Source organism: Malaya genurostris, chromosome 2 (genome assembly GCF_030247185.1).
Source record: "Malaya genurostris strain Urasoe2022 chromosome 2, Malgen_1.1, whole genome shotgun sequence".
Lineage (NCBI taxonomy): Eukaryota > Metazoa > Arthropoda > Insecta > Diptera > Culicidae > Malaya > Malaya genurostris.
In genome coordinates this window covers 89579471-89593066 of record NC_080571.1, presented here as the reverse complement: position 1 = coordinate 89593066, position 13596 = coordinate 89579471, and the positions used below count along the sequence as shown (strand labels likewise).

The window sequence follows — 13596 nt, the reverse complement described above, 5'->3', positions numbered from 1 at the left end:
ACAGACAGGTTTTTGGCTTGATCACAGATTTTTGAAAAAATGACATGGCATCCCTGGTGGTAAGGTGGAAACAAGCTACTAGCTGAACGTATCTTCGGCTTTTGAAAAGAGAGTTATAAATGAGAAGAAATGTGTGCAAGAGCTCTTGTCAGTTCTTCAAAATGTGCATCTATCCTTCTTTAACAGATTGAATGAGCCATTTTCAATAAGGAATCTTATCTCTCACTCAGTAGGCTAAGGTACATTCACGGATGCCACTTTTGCAGATATTCTCAAATGTGACATAATAATAATTCGCAGACAAGTTAGTTCGCATAGCATTGTTCTCTGTGCATCAATGATTTCGATCATGCATATGAAAGAAAAACGGAGTAAGAAAAACGGCGCTCAAAACAAACCTCTAAAACTAACTTTGAAAAGGCCTAAAACTTGCATCGAGTTCCACTTAGATTTTTTTCTAATATTGTTAATTGTCAAAAAGTAAACAAAACAAAAATCATAAAAATTTACTTAAGTTGCGCGTGCAAGCATGAGCTTGCTTGTTTATGCGTGTTTACGCACACTTTGTAGTAGATACTTAGGTAATAGAGGGAGATTCTAAGTAAATAAATCCAAAAAAAATGTTTCTAAAATAAAGTGAAGATATCTCAAAAAGTAATTTTTTTACATTATTTATATCTTCAGCAAAAGTATTTCAAATGTTTTTTTCTTCAGAGATGAGATAGAAAACAAATTTTTTTTGTGAAAAAGAATAATTTTTATTTTGTTAAGGGGGTACTACCCCCTTAACAAAAATTAAAATCCCACTTTCAAAAGAAGCGTAATATAATCTTGTAAAACTTCTTCGAAGACACGTTAGCTCTTAAAAATCAGAGAAAGTCAGTACAGACTTTTGACCGTCTTTTTCCAGTTTTTGACCACTGTACGTCGTATCGAAAGAAATCACATAAATTTTACAAAAAATTCTACAAAAACTTTGATTCTGTTTTGCATTTCATATGTTAATGAGAAAGGCCAAACATTCTGAGCTCTAACAAAAGGTTCATCCAACCAACTAATCGACTAGCATTAGTTCACTTTTTCGAAATTGATACCGTTGAAAGCACTGAAAATTGACTCATGCAACAACTCGTTTTTAATGCGAATTATACTACGTTTGAATGCGCTCATAAGAATTAACATACCCTTACCGACCCCTGACCGAGGACCTCTTCTCCCGTTGGCGGCCGATTGGAATTAATCTCATTGGCACGTGCTAGCTTTACTGGGGACAAACGAGTGAACCAGCGAGCAAACGAATCTGCTGTAATTTGCGTGAATAGTCGGAGTGCTATAAATAGTCCGATTGTCAACGGCTGACCACACCTGTTGAATATAGTGTTCCAGAACGGTCCAGTTGAAATGCAATGCGGAAACACCGACTGGAAGCAATCAATTGGACTGAACCCGGTGGCATGCGATGGTGATTATCAACACTTTTACGGAAGGTGCGAGTGAAATCGATTTGAGTTGGGCCATTTGTCGTTGCTGGCACCGACGGAGATGAAATCAATTGAATGCTGGAATCATTAGTTCACCGAATTAGCAATGGGATTGGGGAAGGAAATTGGATACAAATTGAGCCTTCGATTTTAGTTCAATTGTGGAACGGCTCTATTAGGGGTTGACCAATCGAAATAATTTGGACACGGTCTTGAAAACGCCTGCGGTACCACGCTTAACGGTAACAATTGGGGAAAAAAGCGTTTGTTGTCTGACAGCCAGTTTAAAGCCGTCAGTAGCTTTTTTTCGTATTTCAAGTCAGGGTAATTAGTTTTCAATGCGGAACTTGACTATCTGTTTGAACATCGATTCTTCAGATACACAGGCCATTACTTGGCCAATGAAACCATTCTACTGATGTTGAGGTTGGGGCTTGAAATATATGACAACTGGCTTAAATATTGAACCACCGACGCGAGAAAGTGACACATCTGAAATCACATTCGGATATAGCATGTTAGCTGACAGCGATACATCACTCCGAGATTGATGATGTTGGTTGTACGAAAATCGGTGACGGTGATAATCCAATCGGACCGACATATATGCTAGTGTATTTCTGATTGACTTTTGCTCCAACAAAAGTACTAGCCATCCACCGTCGATGCAAGACACAACACTATCGCCAAATTGTAGCCAAGGTTACTGGGCATTACACAGCCTCCGGTCGTTGTAGATTTCTCCCCTTACCACTGGGCTGACTGGGATGAATCCGACCGACGGATTTGAATTTGAAATTCGAACTCAAATTGGAATTCGGAATTTTTAAATCGGTGACATTTTGTCACCGACTCACAGCGACCGTAGCCAGCTTGATTGACTCTGTCGGTGATTTATCTTGTATTTAGATTTATTCGATATTGGCCTAGCGGCGCCAGAGCTCCGAACTGTCCAAATATCGGCACTGGAGCGAAACCAGGACAAACAAACTGGAACAATTGAATTCGTGTCCGCTCTGGAACTGACGTAGTCGCTGGCAATGGAATGTTTCTGTTCGAATTTGCATGAAATTAAATTCGACAAAAACAAATACAAAAAAAAGCAACACTGATCACGGCGAGCGTCGGAATTGACAGTTTTGTCACTGCCGTTCGATTATATTTGCAATATGGTTCGATTGTTTTAGTCAAGATTGTCGTTATTGAAGGGGATTGCATGAATTCTATTTATTTTCATGTATTGGATACCGGACTTTTTTTTGCGATAAGCAAAAACATAAGCCAGGGAAGAATAAACGAATGTGATAATAATGGAATTATTTTTGAGGACTTTTGAGAGAATGAAAATGTTGAATAATATCGCATTCACAGTAGAATAAAAAATTATCGTTTATAAAAAATACCATTTTATTTATGTTTTGTCTTTATTCAACAAATTTTCAGCTAAAAGCTGGGTCGCCTACTATTTTTACAATTGATCTCGGCTAGTTCCAAAAGCAATATCAACTAAATGGTATCTTTTATCGTAGACTTTGTCACAAAAAGCCACTTTTCATACTTTGTTTTTTTTCCCAAAATTGATCTAAATTGTCATTCGAATGGATCCAAACTGTTTTATCCTATTTTTTCAAACAGCTATTGTGGAAAAATGACAAATCCTACTTGAAAGTAGAGTAGGTTTCGGGTTCGGTCTCGAAAAACGTTCGGTTTGTTTTTCGCAAATTTGCTTTTCTGCTATTTCAATTATCGGTCATTTTCCAGTCTGTTTCTTTTACTGATAAAAGTTAAACTAAGCTCATGACTTGACTTACTCCATAGCAAATGAAACAAAACCGTTCAAAACAGAAGAGTGATTTACGCCAGAGATTTGATTGAGCACGGAAATTTTCAATTATTTACAACCCATACACAACATGACAGAAATTAGTCTGTTTCATATGTGTTCCACTGAATTCAGGACGGCGCTAGTGTATGTTACCTAAACAATACGGGTGCAATGAATTACGAAACAAAAAGTTTACAAGAGAAACCAGTACTTTATTACGTTATTTACTGTTACTGTGTATGGTTCCAGCAATTTATTTAAAAGGAGCGTAATTTTTATATTGTGACTCACGCAAGAACTCCTGAATGAAATGAAATTCACTCTGCCCAACGATTTCTCTTTGTTCTGAAAAGATAACTATTAATAGTAATTGATAGATTTAACTTTTACCTTCTACCAGAGGAGTTGGGCTTAGGCATCTGAACAATGCGAATCACTCAAGTCTCTGGTATGTCGGAAAGTAGTGATAAAGGTCTTTTACCATTCACTATCCGAACCGGATAGTAAATGGTAAAAGATGGTAAAAAAAAGACTTGGGTGATTCGCATTGTTCAGATGCCTAAGCCCAACTCCTCTGGTAGAAGGTAAAAGTTAAGTTACTAGAAGATTTCTGCTTACTTAAATGACCCTCTGTCACGTCTCACTTTTCCGTTCTATATTTTCACATCCTTGCTCTCCCTTGAGTACTATCATTCTATAATTTTCATTGTCTGTTTCTACAAAAAAATGATCTGGAGAATATCGCAAAAAGAAAAAAGAAATATTGACTACTAAACTTAGTCGTTAAAAAGGAAAAAGAGTAGTAATTGATAGAGTTAGAAATGAAGTGTTTTTTGAAATGTGGTGTGTGACTAAAGAGTACCTAACGGATGATCTTCTAACGACTCGGATAAAGATAAGGGAACCATAGATTTAATCTTGGTTTGCAAATTAGTAGTAATGTTCTTCAAGATTCAGTAGAATAAATTACTTCTCGTTCATTGTTCATTTAAATGTGATGAACTACTTTTAAAACTTCTATTGATGAAAAGAGAAAAATTATACTTATACTAAACCTTAGTAACTTATCATCATAATTATTTTATTAATGTCAAGAAATGCTAGCAAAATTTATTTTACTTATTGGAATATAAATATTTAAGCCGCAGATTCTCGAAAAACAGATACGTTATTTCCAAATGTTATTCCATTTACGATGATATTGTGGAACCAGTGAACCAAAACTTTTACTTCTATTCTCGATGTATGGGAGCTTTCAAGTTGTCCACGCGTTGATTATTTATCACTAGATGTGGATAAACTTTGTATAGGTTGCCATTATGACGAACCATTTATTTAGCTATTATTTAATTACGAAACTGTAGTTTTGAATATGAAGAACGTATATATGAAAACCTGTTTCAATTCACCTAGTGGTGTAACGGTGCCTTTCTCATATCATTCACATTTTCCTTAATATTATTAAGGGTACTTCATTAAACTTTTCAGTGAATCTAGAATAACAACAGGAAACTTTGTTTGGAAATAAACTAGCATAACCTTTTCAATTTATAACTAGTTTTGAGTCGAATTTAGAAGATTTTGTTCCGAGTTGAAGTTGACTGTGAAGTTTTGAAATTTTAAACTTTAACCTGTAGCTCTGGAACCGGAAGTCGGATCCGGATGACGTTCAGCTTATTGGACCGTAAGATCTATCATTTTAGCCTAATTATGCGAGAAACGCTTGAGGTGTCCCTGAGAAAATAAAGAGAGTTCCGTTTTAGAGCTTTTGACCACTATTTTCGGTATTTCCGGAACCGAGATCTGGGAATCGCTAAATTTGAAATGAAAGACACGAACCATGTATGGATCATATGGCAAGTTTGTTAAACATGATCTTGAAATGGAAAAATCTGGAGCTTCCGTTCTATGGAAACAATTCAGTCATCTATAAGAAAATTGAGCTCAAAAGCTTTGCATTTTACCTTTTTTATTAATATAAAAAATAGGTATAAAATGCGCTCAAACTTTATCGATATTTTTGTGTAAGCAACTTTTCCCCCTATTCCTGTAGTTAGAGTTTTGAGCGCTGTATGACAAAGCAATGCTTGGGAGCAACGTGAAACACGATTTTTTATACTGTTACATACAATTGCTTCTGAGCACCAAAAAGACCTTTTTCATGACATTTTGCTTCGGACCGATTTTTGCACGGTTCGTTTTTAGCAACATATGACATATGTAAAGCAGATAATGGCAGCATTTTCGAGTTGAAAGCAATTCCATAATTATATTGATTTAAACTACTTACAGGCTGGAAAAACATAACACCCATATACCATTCAAATCAGTTCGTTGAGATAAGCAAATGCGCATGTGACAAATAATTTCACTCATTGTTCTTGAAGATGACTCAACCGTTTTCTACAAACTCAGATTCATATGAAAAGCCGTATGCTTCCAAACAAGCTTCCTGAAATACGTTTGGATTCGATTTCTGGTTCTCGTAGATGGCTGAACCGATTTAAGATTTAATTGAAATCGAAGAACCATCAAAGATGCAAATGAAAAGTCTTAAGATCCTATGAAAAATCTTGCTTTTTAGTCAGATCCAACTTTTTGTTTAGGGGACACAGGGTGATTAGTATAAAAATGTCTATTTCACATGAATTAATCAGGTTTATCGGGTTTGCATATTTGGATAATCGATAACCAAATAAACTTATTTCAGTTTTAGAGGTATTCAGTTTTCGATTCGGAAGGTATTCTAAAATTTAACTCGCACTACGATTTCTCGAAGATGTCTACACTTATTTTCAAACATTTTGAATCAAATGCAAACTATTAAACTCCTCAGGTGAATTTAACTGACTTTGGCTACACCGATTTTTGAATTTCGATTTCAGTATTAAATCGTTTCTCAAACCTCAATCGTTTTCTCAAAAAGGGCCAAATCGAATTTCAAAAACTATAATTCAAATTAAAGGATTTATGGCCCCATTCTAAAGTAATGAATTTTATCCAACTTACGATTCAAGAGTTAATTAATTATTAATTTATGGTCATACGAATCGTTTTGGGTTATGCTGGTTTGGCTTTGAAAGTATCGTAAATAATGACAAAAACTCTATCTCTTCTATATGAGACAGATAACGGATTAAATACATTTGCACTATTTATTTAAAAGATATTTTATTCAGGCCTATATGCGTACAAGCTTTTCGTGGCCGATTTAGCTGAGTTTTTAGATAATTCTTTTTTTATATTGGATCTCGTTGTCACCCTTTTTCTAGGGGGAGAGGAGCTTCCATTTACCTCCTGCGAGGATTAAGGGGCAGTTTGTTCGTGGTTCGTCTCGTCATCCATTACCGTGGTATTGTTGTTGATTTCGTTGCTAGTTGCTGTAGATGCGCCTTGTTGTACATTGTTTGCAGTTGCTGGTTGGTTGGATGGTAAGCTGTTAACTGCAGCTGGTGTACTTTGTTCTATAGGGGTTACGTTGGATGGTTTCGTTGAAGGGGATACTTTCCTGTTGTTGGTGACTGTCACAGGTGTACTGGGGTTGCTTGGGGTTGATGTGAAGGAAGCACCGTTGTCCTTTGGTATAGTTGTCTCCTTGTCCGGTTTATCACATGGCTTACCGTAGTGAACAGCTTTTTGGCAATATTGACATGTGGCTATCTGATTGTCATAGGTAACAAGTGATTTGCACGGTATTCTTGTATCCTGACCGAATGTCACATAAGAAGGTATAGACCTCCTCAAGCGCATGCGTAACAAACGTACGCCATTTAGAATACCACTTTTCTTCCACTTTTCTTTTTTCCATTCTTCCACTTTTTTTTCGATAGAGAGAATCTCCCCGTATTGGGACATAGTTGCGCGAATAAAGGGTGATTTTTTAAGAGCTTGAGAACTTTTTTAAACAATAAAACGCATAAAATTTGCAAAATCTCATCGGTTCTTTATTTTAACGTTAGATTGGTACATGACATTTACTTTTTGAAGATAATTTCATTTAAATGTTGACCGCGGCTGCGTCTTAGGTGGTCCATTCGGAAAGTCCAATTTTGGGCAACTTTTTCGAGCATTTCGGCCGGAATTGCCCGAATTTCTTCGGAAATGTTGTCTTCCAAAGCTGGAATAGTTACTGGCTTATTTCTGTAGACTTTAGACTTGACGTAGCCCCACAAAAAATAGTCTAAAGGCGTCAAATCGCATGATCTTGGTGGCCAACTTACCGGTCCATTTCTTGAGATGAATTGTTCTCCGAAGTTTTCCCTCAAAATGGCCATAGAATCGCGAGCTGTGTGGCATGTAGCGCCATCTTGTTGAAACCACATGTCTACCAAGTTCAGTTCTTCCATTTTTGGCAACAAAAAGTTTGTTAGCATCGAACGATAGCGATCGCCATTCACTGTAACGTTGCGTCCAACAGCATCTTTGAAAAAATACGGTCCAATGATTCCACCAGCGTACAAACCACACCAAACAGTGCATTTTTCGGGATGCATGGGCAGTTCTTGAACGGCTTCTGGTTGCTCTTCACTCCAAATGCGGCAATTTTGCTTATTTACGTAGCCATTCAACCAGAAATGAGCCTCATCGCTGAACAAAATTTGTCGATAAAAAAGCGGATTTTCCGAATGGACCACCTAAGACGCAGCCGCGGTCAACATTTAAATGAAATTATCTTCAAAAAGTAAATGTCATGTACCAATCTAACGTTTAAAATAAAGAACCGATGAGATTTTGCAAATTTTATGCGTTTTATTGTTTAAAAAAGTTCTCAAGCTCTTAAAAAATCACCCTTTATAAGGATCGATGACGCTTGAGGGAAGATCATGCACACGCACTTCTATAGCACTATCTACCATATATACTGGAATGTTGTACTTGATATTTTCATGCTCCACATAGTGCACATTATAATTGTCTTTAGCGAATTGAATTGCATCCAACTCTTTATAGAACTGGATATAAACTACATTATTGGTCTTATTGCATTGAAGTAAATGCACACGTTTAATGTCAAGATGCATTTGCTCCTTAAGCAAACCTTCAAGTTCTCGTATCGAAGGTCGAATTTTGCACTGTCTGAAGTCAACAATAATTGTATTCTTCCGTACCGACGGTAGCTTTTGTTCGTTTGGTTCACTCATTTTCGAGGTCTATTGTTCACTACACAATACTGTACTTTGTTTCTTCTGTCCACAACGTAAGCGGTTTTGTTTTATCGACTGACTTGGATGAGATATAAGCCTGAACTGACATTTGCACTATATTTTTTATCAAAAACATGTTTTATCTGTAACTTCTTTATTTTTGGAAAGAATCTAATCAAAGTCACGTCAGATACTGGTTTTGATAACAGGTTGCATAAATATACGCTTTTCTTTACGTTTCGTCTTCGACTCGTCATTGCAGAGCAGTTCAAATTGAACTGCTTAGTGCAAACTTAAACAGTTCAATTTGAACCGCCAATCAGACATAAAGTTACACTAAACTACAGATTTTGATTAGTTACAATTTTTTTCGATTGAATTTTTGATTCTTGGGAAAGTTTTTTCCGATGTATATTTTCTTGAAGTGACCAACTCTTATTAGAGATAATTCTTTGTGTAAGTAACCTTTTATAGTTACGATTTGAAGATATTGCGGGCAAAAATGCATACGCCCTTCTTAAAAATCAGTCTTGAATCGAATCGGTCTATCTATCAATGAAAAACAAAGTTTCATCCAAATTGGGGAATGTCTTTCTGATGTTGCCAATTTTTTTTATCAAACTCTGCAAATGCTGTATTGTAGGATACACAGTTCTTGTGATTTTATATCTTTTAAGTTGCATATTAATGAAGCACAATATGTCACAGCGATTTATATTGAGGAACATGTAAAATTGTGCGATTTGAAAATCGCTGGAGTTTGATATCGATTGATATATAAAACAAAAGATCGATAGCAACAGCGCGACTTGAACCGAGAAACATTAGATCACAAAGCCCGCCAGTTAATCGACTGAACCACAGAAGCCTACATCCGCTTCATGAATAATTGATCGATATAAATCCATACAGCGGTACTTGGTAGCCGAGTGCAAATCACACTCGGAGCTTGTAAAAATCTGTGCGAGTAGAATTTTGCGTCATTTGAAAAGTTAAGTAGTTATGAATTGTATCGTTTTTAAAATTATGTCATCTGTAAAATTCATTTTTTTTCCTGTGTGACTTGACATAGTAGGATAGCTATTCCAAAAAGTCTTGAACAAAAATGAGAAATTTTGCAAAATCGGAGAAGCGCAATTCAAGTTAGGAATTTCTGTTGAATTTTGGTTTATGTTTCAGTTTTAAAAACGAATATTGCAACTGCATTTCGCTATAAAAATCGTTAAGGGAAATGCCAGTGCAAAAGCTATATAAATACATTTACGCAAAAAAAAACCCTGAAATGATTTCTCTGGATTTTACTCTCGAAGTTAATTTTGTATGGTTTTCGTTAAAATTCTTAGGCAAAAAGTTCTTGGCCTCAATAGAAAGATAATAGAACTGCCGTAAAACTCAACTTTCGATCGGGACCTCGGAGCTTTTAAGTTATTATTGAATTGTGGCCAATATCCGGAGATATAATCGTATAAGTGACGCAACCGACCAATAGCACTATTTTCTGTCCGAAAAATTTTATCACTGTTAATCAATGATTAAGTTCATATGTATTATGTTTCATACTACTGTGGGCAAAAAGTAGTAAGATTTTTGAATTATATTCCGTGCAGACACTTTATGCGTGTCTGTCGTGTATTTTTTTTCTAGGTTGGTATGACTGTCAGTGACATCATCAAGTTTTTCTGAGGTATTAAAAGTGCAATCGGTAATTTTTACAATAAGTGAAATTATTCACCAAGGAAGCTCCATTAAATTTTGTGTGCTAAATCTAATTTCTGGTGCTGAAAAGTTCAGAATGTTGCAAAAGGCCTTCGGTAATAAGCAAGTTCTCGAGCAAGTGTTTTTGATTGGTACAAGTTGTTCAAAGAGGGTCGAGAACGCGTCACGTCAAAGCAAGTCAAAAATCAAGGTAATGTTTACAGTTTTATTTGTTTATCGAGATGTGGTGCACTCCGAACTCTTTCCGACCGGCCAAACTGTCAACAAGGAATACTATTTTAGTGGTATGCATCATTTGCGCGAAGCTATTTGTAAAAAGAGATCGGAAGTAGGGGTAGACAAGTCTTGGTTTTTGCACCACGATAATTAACAGTCCCATACTACATTGATTCTTCGTGATTTTTGCCAAAAATTTCAACAAATATCGTTCCGTAACCACCGTTTTCGCCTTATTTAGCTCCGGAGAAACCTAAGACAACAAACGTGAAGCGCTACGCGCATAGAAGGTTATTCAGGAAATTCAAAAAATCGAAGAATTTGTTTGCGAGCAGGGTATTGTTCTTATAAAGCCAGCAAGCAACCAAAGAGAACGTTGAAGCAAAGTTTCGTCACCAAAATTAGAGCTCAGAAATTGTACCAGCAGGATTTGTGAAGTACCAAAAAATTCGAAGTACAGTGAAACCTACGTTAAAATGGATTTCGGACAGCTTCCTGGTCCAAAATTCCACATGGCGACGGCAGGACGAGATGTTTCTGCGAAGTCTGAGTCTGGTTTTATGAACAAATTTCCAATAAAACTGATGATTTGGCAAGGGATATGCAGCTGCGGAACAAAGACCAAAGTGTTCGTGATGAATAAGACGGTGGACTCGAAGCTGTACAAGGAAAAATGTCTCAAAAACCGCGTACTACCCTTCATTAAAGCCCATAAAGGTCCTGTGAAGTTTTGGCTAGATTTGGCGAGTTGCCACTACAACCGGGAAGTCATCCAGTGGTATCACGATAATAACGTAGATTTCATCGATAAAAACATAAGTCCATCTAGCTACCCGCAGTTCAAGAGATTTTGGGCAATAATGGAAGCTTAAGAAGAGCGGAGAAACGTTTCGGGACACGACTCTGATGGCCGGAATGTGGAACAAATGTTCCAAGGAAGTTGACTGCGGAGATGTGCAGCGTTTGATGGGAGGAATCCAGAAGAAAGTGCGAATTTTCATTAAAACCGAAAAGAAATGATTTGTCTTGATAATATTTTCTTAAAGTACAGTGAACTACCTTTGTTTTGATGTATTAACCTTATTTATACGTCAATTTGTTACCAGGTGATTTTAGTACTCCGGTTTCTAAATGGACATAGCTTTATGCATTGTTCGGTAGGGTTACAGTTATTTACAGCTTCAATTATGATTCGGAAAAATCTGCATGTGTGCATGAATAAGAAAGAGAGGGAGATAGTGGAATTTCGTTCACTTTTCTTAGCTATGTTTAAACCTGTTTGTAGAAACCGGGTCTCGAATAAAAGGTACCATATAACCATAAAATGTTTATTTGAGTATGATTGAACTGAACTGGTATCTGGTGAAGAAACTGGCATTTATAAGTTGTACAAGACGGTAGTTTTCATAGCATAGTTGATCGTTGATTTCTTTCTCATCAGACAACAGCCTGTAATTTTTGGCCATATAGTTATGTGCTATGAGCTTCTAGAATACTTGACGTGTTCTAGAATACTTGACGTGTTAAAAGATTCTGTTTCAAAGTGGTTGTTATTTTCAACTTTCTTTTTTTCCTCTTAAATTTGATTACCGAAATTAGTTCGTCTATGTGCATCAAAACCAGATGTAACTGAACATTTTTATTTTCAAATTTCGTGAACATTGCCTATCCATCAGGGTATTCTGAAGCTGTCGTTGTCACCAGAGTAAGGTAGCTACTCAGTAGAATCGGTGTTGTTTCCATTCCCTTCCCCTGCTTCCACGATACGCTCTAGCATTTCCTACCGAACCTTCACCTTGGCATCGTGACAATAAATCCATATTTCCGCTGATTGATTTATGGTTGTCGGGGCATCCCCGCGCCATATTTGATGCTGTGTTTTTATTGTTTTCCCTCTGTTTGTTCGGTTTTAGGTGCCGCCGCTGCGGATTCGTCGTTCCCAACGACGGGGTACGGAGCGGTACGAGAATTTTCTAGCTACATTGATCAACACAAAGCGCAGTAAAAGTTTGCTGCATCCACGTCCAATAAACCAATTTGGCCGAACAGAAAGCTTTTAGGTCAGGGAAAATAAATTGCAAAAAAAGAGAAAAAAAATGAACGTGAAATCGTTTGCCATGTGCAAATATAGGTGTTGGTGTGTATGACCGGCAAACATGCAAGTGGCAAACACAAAAAGCAAACTTCACGCAGCAGATGCCGAGAACCTAGCAGGAAGACGTATGTCGTTGCACGTTGAACATTGCAGCTGACATTGCAACGAGATGATGTATTTTGTTTGGATGGTGTTTTGGAAAATTTACACCCTCCGAGGTTTGTCATTGTTAGGATGCACACGTTTATCGCCGGTCGATAAAAGCCATGGATTATTGCTTTTTTTAGCGTCTTGACTGTTGTTGATGTTACGCAATGCAGAAATAATGAGAGTTATTATAACACGTTAAAAACTAGCCATTGAATATGAAATCAAATGAAAAAATAAAACCACTCAAATTTTCTTTTTCAAGCAAGCCTTCACTTCAAAATCGAGGACTACTTTAGATTTATTTTGGATTATTTCGCAAAATCGGGAAAGAGTGTGTGAGAATAAGGTTTTAAACGTGCGAAATTAGATATTGTACAACTGAAAACTCAATAGTTCAGGGGTTAACCTAGTTTTGATACATAACATAACATAATTTTGTTTTCTTTTATAGGTCAGCATAAAAGAAAACAAAATTTTGTTATGTTATGTATTATGGGTGTCATAACAGTTCAATATAAACTGTTACGCATTGATAAGTCTAAGACGAAACGTAAAAAAAATAAAATTTTCAAAAACGGTAATGGCGCAAAATGGAACACTTGCTTATGCAGCAATATTTTGCAAGAATTGTTCAATCCTGGGATACGGTAACACGTATTTTATTACGTCATATTTGACATCATGTTTTAGAGAAACTTTCTTCGAAGCGGAAAAAGTGTTCCACGAGCTGATTTGATCGAATACAAAAATGTATTGATCATTCGTGCCGTGACTATCGGATCGATCGGACGTAAATTCTGCTTTCTCCAATCGCGTGGTGAATTGTTTTATTCCGTTATCAAGGTCATTCCGTATTCTATTGTGTGCATCAGTGCGGTCGAGTGATAGTTCTAATTAATCCGTTCTCAAGGCCGACTGTGAGCTTGTGTAAAGCAGCACTGCGTGTGGTACCGTTAGCCAGCGCCAGCG

General features: G+C 36.7%; 1 protein-coding gene across 6 annotated transcripts in view; it reads right to left on the bottom strand.

The window, feature by feature from the left end:
• Positions 1-13596, bottom strand: part of LOC131432014 (extracellular serine/threonine protein CG31145) — a 224093-nt gene that overhangs the window by 51984 nt on the left and 158513 nt on the right. For 2 of the 6 annotated variants that reach the window (XM_058598032.1, XM_058598037.1), the window contains exons 3-4: positions 3925-4037; positions 3598-3651 (exon numbers count right to left, since the gene is read on the bottom strand). The exons of the other annotated variants lie outside the window; for them this stretch is intronic. The gene's annotated coding sequence lies outside the window, so the exon portion shown is untranslated. The remainder of the gene's footprint in view (positions 1-3597; positions 3652-3924; positions 4038-13596) is intronic. 6 annotated transcript variants of the gene reach the window in all.